Here is a 9,167-nt window from a genome sequence, read left to right as displayed (position 1 = left end):
TAAAAAAACAAAAAAGTTTTTATTTGTAATTGCAAAAAGAAAATTAAAACGGCTCCAACGTGTTGATCTTTAGGAAGAGCTCATGAGTGCAGCTCAGAGGGTTTGTGAAGGTTCTGCTTTGTTGCTGTGTCACTTCGAGCAGAACTTTGCCGATGACACTGACCGTCATTGTCCCGTTGTCATGACGACGGAGCGAGCACAGAGGCCCTTTGATTGTGACGTTTAGAGCGACGCTTCGTCACCGCGTCTGTAAAACTCACAACCTGCTGGATGACAGAAAACAAAAAAGAAGCAACTGTGAACACAGCACACACCGGCCGGTACCCCCACCCAGGAACCACCCGATACCCCAGAGTGGGTTCACTGTTTGCATAATTCGTGCAAATTCAGCTTCAGTTTGGTCACAAAGAAGCTTCTGTGTGTAAGCGACATTCTTTCCTAATCACTGCAGGAACTCTCCCAGTAATTAGACAGGCCCATTCAGCCAGAAACAATGCAGCAGTGACCTTTGATGAATATTCTGCACAGATTGAACCAGCACATTGATTCTGTTCCGTCAGAGGACACAAAAGCTCTCAGAGACATGAAGGTCCCTGGCCAGGAAACAACTTGATCTTATGAAAAGATCCCAGAAACATTTTGATTTAGTTAGTAAAACATTTTGGGGAAACTTCTTGAAAACATTAAAGTGTCGACTCTCAGAAACATTTTCAAAATATTTTGTGGCAACGTGTTTTTTTAAACCTTTGTTGTGATTTGGTGCTATATACATGTGCTCAGATGTCACTGTTTATCTCCATAGAAACTACCCAAACAATCTTTCATACAAACTGTTTAAAGGGACATTACAGTGTTGTGGTGGAAATTACGGCAATAGTGTGGGACAACTACATTTTGTTTAAAAAAAATCACAACAGTTGTATGACATTGAATACCCCAATTATGTATTGATTATTTTACTGATATTTTATTCAGAGATATTTAAAAAAAAAAAGTTTCTTTACCATTCATTTTTATCATTGAAGATCAAAAGTCTGGGTGTGGGACAAGCACAAAACGGCAATATTTGCATATAATGATGCTGAAAAAAGGTGAAAAAGTCATCATAGACTACTAGAACAAATTTCTTAAAACACTTTCATTGTAAAGATAACTATAAAAGTGTGAAATTTCCCCTTTTTTCTGTTTTTCATACAATATGATCAAAGGACATAAGTGCCCGTAGTCTAAGAATCACCTAAATACACTTTATACCACGGTCAGTGAGAATCCCATGTCTAACTGGCGTGCATTATTTTCGTGTATACGCACACGTAGTTTGGCGAGTTAAGTCACTAATATCACTCCGCTCTGGTCGTCACCAAAGCAACAAGCAAATCAATTGGCGCAGATCAGCTGTGTTTTGACAGGTGAATGACAGAAACACGATAAAACATGGATTTCCAAGTGAATTTTAATATTTTTGGCCAAAATAAAACATTTGAAGAATGGGAAGAGGAGGAGAGCAAACAAGAAGAACAGCAAAAGCAATGGCATAAAGATTTAACATCGGATGAACTGGACAAGATTGAAGATGGGAAAGAAGAGAACACGAAAAAAGTTAAATATTTGTGTGTTAGCTCACTGTGTGGGACCATGGTATAAACCACTCGAAGCCGCGTATTATATGGTTTGAATGCACTTCGCGTTGTGTTTTAAGACTCCACGTCATGCATTCAAATCGTATAATGCTTCAAGTTGTTTAATCCTTACATAATCAAAGGGGCAATTAATGGTTAAAGGACATGTTGCACCGAAATCATAATAGTTTAGATTTAGTCTGTTATTGACCATCCGATGATTCACTGGGATTACTTTGTGCACTTCCGTGACTGGTTTCAAAGTGTACGGCATTCGCAGCAAACAGTTACGGAGACGTCCAAAGACAAAGTACATGTGAGAACTCGGGTGTTTCCGACAGGTGACATAGCAACTAAAAGCGTCCCAGTGTGCACTTCAATGGAATGTAGCTGCTAACGTTAAGAACTGAGGCACAGATTAATTCCAAAGTTGACATAAGTGTGATGTCGTGTTATGACGACTCGTTTTTAAGTGATAATTTTGATGCAGTCACAGTAAAAGCTGTAGGCCTGAGAAGGTTTAATGAACAAAACACAAGTGTTATTATGTATAACTGAAAAAATCTAAAAAGATTTATATATATGGCTGCAATGCTATGCGCGGTCTGATATTTTCCCATATCTGACCGGTTTCCTTGACAAACCAGAAAGCTAAAAATGCAATTGCAAAAAGCAAGTCAGATACAAACGTACTCCATAAATATCTAAACAGCATCTGAAAAATCACGCAGATTGAACGTTTACCAGCCAACGACTGCCCATCTATTACCAAGTTCTTCATGGAGGTGAAGCTAAGAAATCAGACTACGAGCCGTCAGCAGCTTTCATATTTGGGCGATACTGCAAGTTTGCTTGTTTTTTATATATATATATATATATATATATATATATATATATATATATATATATATACGAGGCCTGTTAGAAAAGTATCCGACCTTTTTATTTTTTTCAAAAACCATATGGATTTGAATCACGTGTGATTGCATCAGCCAAGCTTGAACCTTTGTGCGCATGCGTGAGTTTTTTTCACACCTGTCGGTTGCGTCATTCGCCTGTGAGCAGGCTTTGTGTGAGCACTGGTCCACCCCTCTCGTCGTTTTTTTTTATTGCGAATAAATGTCTGAACAATTTGGAGCTTTGCTGAAACAGTTTTTTTCCAGAAACTGTGAGAGACCTCCAGGTGGACACCGTTCGGAAAATTAATATGGCTTTCAGGGACGATTTTATGGGAATTACACAGATTAAGGAGTGATCCAGACGGTTTAAAGACCGCCCACAACTGCTGAGAGCCCGCCGCACTCCGAGCGCCGATCAACAGGCTCAAACCCCGCTGAAACAACCAGATCATTTCCAACGTGAAGGCTTTGTTGATCCAGGACATCGTCTGACTTTCACAAAAAGGCAGGAGACGTGGACATCAGCACTTTTTTGGCACATTCCACCGTTAGAGTTTTTTTTCATGGAAAGAAAAGCGGAGGGACGCGCCATGGAGCCGTTCATTACACTGCACAGAACCACCTCTGTGTTGGTCTCACAGGACGGCTTTCAGGTGGATTTGAGATGGCTGTCGGTTGCTTTTCAGTCGTGTGATTATCCGAGAAATTGAGCATGAGCTGGACATGCCCCAACATGTCCTGTGAGGCTTCATCACGGCGTTGCTTTATGCCATGAGGCTTCACCGCGACGCGCGGAATTCCGCTCCTCTTTCCATGACAAAAACTCCTGGAATGTGCTGTTCATTTCTAAACTGGACACTGTCTTGATCCGGTATGTCGTCTGACTAGCACAGGAATTGTGAAAAGACGTGGACATCAGGACTTTATCGGCACATTGAGACAGACGTGCGGAGGAGCCGCATGGCGCAAAGCAACACCGTGATGAAGCCTCACAGGACATGTTGGGGGCATGTCCAGGCTCATCCACAATTTCTCGGATATTCACACGACTGAAAAGCAACCGACAGCCATCTGAAATCCACCTGAAAGCCGTCCTGTGAGAACATGGAGGTGGTTTTGTGCCGCGTAATGAACGGCTCCGTGGCACGTCCCTCCGCCTTTCTTTCCATGAAAAAAAACTAACAGTGGAATGTGCTGAGAAAGTGCTGATGTCCACGCCTTCTGTCTTTTTGTGAAAGTCAGATGACGTCCCGGATCAACAAAGCCTTCACGTTGGAAATGATCTGGTTGTTTCAGCGGGGTTTGAGCCTGTCGATCGGCGCTCGGAGCGCGGCACGCTCTCAGCAGTTGTGGGCGGTCTTTAAACCGTCTGGAGCACTCCTTAATCTGTGTAAGCCCCATAAAATCGTCCCTGAAAGCCATATTAATTTTTCGAACGGTGTCCACCTGGAGGTCTCTCACAGTTTCTGGAAAAAAATTGATGCAGCAAAGCTCCAAATCGTTAAGACATTTATTCGCAATAAAAAAAACGATGAGAGGGGTGGACCACTGCTCACACAAAGCCTGCTCACAGGCGAATGACGCAACCGACAGGCGTGAAAAAACTCACGCATGCGCACGAAGGTTCAAGCTTGGCTGATGCAATCACACGTGATTCAAATCCATATGGTTTTTGAAAAAAATAAAAAGGTCGGATGCTTTTCTAACAGAACTCGTATAAAACAAATTAATCCCACTTGCTTGGTCTGTATGGGGATGTCAGACCTCTGTGTTTTTCGCACGGACCAAGCGCTTGGTCCGCACTGACAACACATCGGTCTGATATTTCCCTGTACAGACCTCACAGTTGGTTAATAATCCTGTGTGCGTGTGTGTGTATATATATATATATATATATATATATATATATATATATATATATATATATTTCCGCTTGCTTGGTTAACAGGGAATTCCCCTTTGGCTGACTTGGTAGAGCACCCCTGATGACAAACAGTGATATTTGAGAAGTGAAATGAAGTTTATAGGATTTACAGAAAGTGTGAAATAGTTCTTTAAACAAAATTAGGCAGGTGCATATATTTGGGCACCCCAAAAGAAAAAAATACATAAATATTTAGTAGGTCCTCCTTTTGCAGAAATAACAGCCTCTAAACGCTTCCTATAGCTTCCAATGAGAGTCTGGATTCTGGTTGAAGGTATTTTAGACCATTCTTTGTGTAAAGTGTGCTGTATAGTTGAACGATGCACAGAGACACTATCTACAGCAAGATCATGTCGTAGGTCTTTGGAGCAGGTCTGTGGGTTGACAATGACTGTTCTCACCATCCTTCGTTTCAGCTTATCTGAGATTTTTCTTGGCCTATGTTCCTCACAGTGGAAACTGACAGCTGAAATCTCTGAGATAGCTTTTTGTATCCTTCCCCTAAACCATGATGTTTGTTGAACAAGCTTTGCTTTCAGGTCATTTGAGAGTTGTTTAGAGGCTCCCATGTTGTCACTCATTAGAAGACATGCAAAGAAGGGAAACATTTGTAAATGGCCACCTTAAATACCCTTTCTCATGATTGGATTCACCTGTGTTAGAAGGTCATGGGTCAATGAGCTTACCAAACCAATTTTGTGTTCCAATAATTAGTGCTAAATGTATTCAATCAATAAAATGACAAGGGTGCCGAAATTTATGCACCTGCCTCATTTTGTTTAAATAATTATTGCACACTTTCTGTAAATAGTAGAAACTTCATGTTATTTCTCAAATATCAGTGTGTTTGTCTGCTATATGATATATTTAACTGAAATTTCAGATCCAGACAACCAATGATTTATAAAGGAAAATCATGAAAATTCTCCTACTTAGAAAGATGAGAGAGGTCTGTAATTTTCAACATAGTTACACTTCAACTGTGAAAGACAAAATGAGGAAAAAAAAATCCAGGAAATTACACTGTAGGATTTTAAAAGAATTTAATTGTAAACCATGGTGAAAAATAAGTACTTGGTCAATAACAAAAGGTCAACTCAATACTTTGTAACATAATCTTTGTTGGCAATGATCAAACGTTTCCTGTAAGTCTTCACCAGGTTTGCACACACTAGCTGGTATTTTGGTCCATTCCTCCATGCAGATTGCCTCTAGAGGAGTGAAAAACAATGTTGCACAGACATTCATGTCCACCTTCACAGTCGTACTAAACAGCTGAGCAGTGCATTAAAACAATGTGCTGCTGCGCACGTCAAGATCCAAATTCCCACAGACTCTGCCGAAGTAAAATAAAAAAAATGCAAGCAGCGCCACTGAAGAGCAAATGAAGCAAAAGAGGAAAAACCCAAACATGGCACTCACCCAGTTGTAAAGATTTCCAAATGTAAAGTCCACACCATCAAAGAAACCCCCAAACACACACATCACATGTGTGATCACCAGCCAGAGAACATGTGCAGGTCCACTTGTCCTCGGGTACAGACTGCGTGCACAATTGCTGACCAGAGAACAATGTCTGATGGCAGCTCTGCCTTCAGCTCAAGTTCAATAACAAAACCCATCAGAGACACTCTTCATGAGCACGTGCTCGGAGAGACTTTGAATACTTTGATGTTGTGTTGCTAACTGGGACGTTAAAAAACATGCAACACATCGTTTAAGAGAAATGAACTTATACAAGTAATTATCTATTTAAGATGTTTCATCAAAATGTTTACAAAATGTTTTCACAGCTCTGACATCATCAAAATGCACATCAGCTGAGCTGTGACATCATCAAAAGTTGATAGGTGTCGGTGTGAAATGCAGCCAGTGTTTTCATGATTTTTGTTTCCATTTGACATGGTGACTAGTTTAATTGTGGACAGTCTGGTCCTCCCTCGGGGTCGGGGTATTGACTGAACCCAGACCCTGGTGGTGCCCAGACTGTCCACAAAGACAAACTGCTGTGGATTTCTTTCGTCCCAAACAGTTCACATTTGCCCTTTTCAGGTTTCAAATCCCACAAAACATCGGAGCGTTCACCGCGCAGTAACATTGAGAACTGCATTGAGACTCTCTGATCACGCTGCACTTTAACCGCTGCACACGGACAACACAATTAACATCGCAACATAAAACTATTTTTATATTGTGCCTAAAACTCTCATGAATATATTCTCTGGGTTTATAGATGTTGTTATTGTGTTTATTTTATGTAAACGTGAGAATCACAGTCTGTCTCTCTGTTATTTTCAGTGGGAGCTGCTGTGAGCTACAATCACTTCCTGATCATGTCGTTCTGGGGGAAAGTGAAGTTTGCTCTTTAACATCTTGATTATTGTTCTTTACAACACTGTTTGTCCTCTTTGTTCCAGACTAATATATATAATATGTCTGAAATTTGGTTTGTGCTTATTAAATTCCACGCAGATTAAACGTAGCAGACACAGATTATTTGTTATAATTGTTTTAGCAAGTTTTCAGGGTATCAGGCAGCAGTCTCTTATTAATGTGACGAAAAACATAAAAAAAATTTTTTTTTGTAGTATAATATTCATTTACAATTGTCATGTGGATTCTCTATGTTGTTTGACTGCAGCGACCCTCTGGCGTGCAAGGGATTATGGGATACGTGAAAACCCCAAATGGCTCCAAATTCACTGCCACCAGACCCTCCCACATTTTCCCATCATTTGTACTAATCACACATCTTCAGCACCGTGTGGTTCGGGGACCTTATTCTACCTAAACACACGCATAAGTTTCAAACTTACCTTTCAGAATTTGCCATTTCCTCAATTATACGAGCGAAGTGACGCGCAGCGGTGCAAACTTCGCTCATGGTACACTGAGTCCCTAACAGGAAGTGTCAAATTTTGAGTCCACAGTGAAACAGGAAATGTCAAATGTGTTTACCTTTAGAATTATTTAAAAAAAAAATTCCCTGTAGTTTTGATCTGTTTTTTTTTTTTAATTAATCTTTGCGATCTCACCAACATTTCAGGGTTCAGAGTTCTCAGTTACAGGAACCCTGGAGCCAGAACTGTCTAACACCCAGCAGGAGGCTCTGCCTGAGACAGCTGCTGAAAGTAGGTGGCCAACAGAGGCATTGGTCAGGACCCAGGTCTGCGACGGGACGAGGTGCAGGTCTGGAGGAACAAACATTGTTCAGGACCCAGGTCTGCAACGGGATGAGGTGCAGGTCTGGAGGAACAAATATTGGTCAGGACCCAGGTCTGCAACGGGATGAGGTGCAGGTCTGGAGGAACAAAGTGCTTTGGTTCCTCTCTAAGTAGGTTGAGGGTCACAAGACCACAGATGGCAAGTCACGCGATCGCTGAGGCCTCGAACAAACGCCTCCCCTGTCCGCTCTCTGGACCATCACAGCCCACATCCTGAGATCTCCACTGGGCTGTGCACCACGACTCCTCTGGATGATATTCAGAGTGTCCTCAGATATGAAACCAACTCTGACACAATCCTCAGGATCTGGTTGCAGAAGAACTCCCACAACTCATTTGGGTCACCGGTTGTGTCCACTTCTGAGTCCTGCAGCCTGATCGATTCCTGAGGAGCAGTCTGACCTTGGAGTCTGGTTGGATTTAATCCTGAGCAGACGCAGTCTGCAAGAGGGATGATGATACAGTTTGTGACCAGAGCTGGCAGAGTCCAGTTCTGGTTCCAGTTCTGCTGAGACATGCCACAGTGGAAGCAGACTGCACCAGAACCTGGTTTGGGTCTGGTTGCTAATGAAGTGTCCTGCAGAGGCTGATGTACTGAAACACTCTTTGTTTCCATGAATTCCAGGCTGGACTCTGGTTGAGGCCCGGCCCGCGGACACTCGGCCTCTTGTCTCCTCTGATGAATATTTCATGTTGCTGTGTTCTGCACTGCCTCTGTGCCGTTGAGCTCCAGCTTCCATTTGGCCTCAACTGACACTTTGGTGCAGTTAAAATAGCAAATAACTTGTGACTGAACAGTGCCCCCATCAGGTGCTTTGCACAACTCTCAAAACTGTTCCACTGGGAATGTTACTATGGCGACTTAAGTCAGTGATGAATCTCTTTGACACCTTGGTGTGTGTGTGTGTCGGGTGATGGTTCGGATCCTGAATCAGCTCTGCACTGGTTCGAGTGCCAACTCTCCCTCCTCTCAGAGCTTCTCTGATGGCTCAGTGCTGCCCCCTGTCTGCTTTATTCGTTTTTCTCTCCTGACTGCAGAACAAACATCTGCTGGCGTTTTGTCTCAGAGTGTGAACGCAGCGACCTTTGGCCTTTTCTCTATAAAACCTTTGACCTTTTATTTCGAGGTTAATAACAATAACATGAAGATAAAATGTTCAACCATGTCTGAACAACCGAAGCCCCGCCCTCCACCATGCTGAGGATGTTTGAATATTTTGGGATCTTGTCCTTGCTGTGGTGACTGTGCGCAATTGGTGTGTTTCACTCTGTGATCCAGTTCAGGTTCATCAGAATGTTCTGGTGCTGACAGTTTTCTCAGACATTCTCAGAGCGATTCGTTAAAAGTGACACAAACAAAACACTAATTATTAGAGGTTTTTTTGTGCAATATTTTGGTCCAAACTCTGTTTTTATTTTTCAAAGTAAACATGTTAAATGCGTTTCCTGGGATTTGATCATTTCAGCACAAAGACTGCAAACCTTCAAAATCATCCCGTGA

Source organism: Thalassophryne amazonica, chromosome 8 (genome assembly GCF_902500255.1).
Source record: "Thalassophryne amazonica chromosome 8, fThaAma1.1, whole genome shotgun sequence".
NCBI classification, from domain to species: Eukaryota; Metazoa; Chordata; class Actinopteri; order Batrachoidiformes; family Batrachoididae; genus Thalassophryne; species Thalassophryne amazonica.
This window is presented reverse-complemented; position numbering follows the sequence as displayed.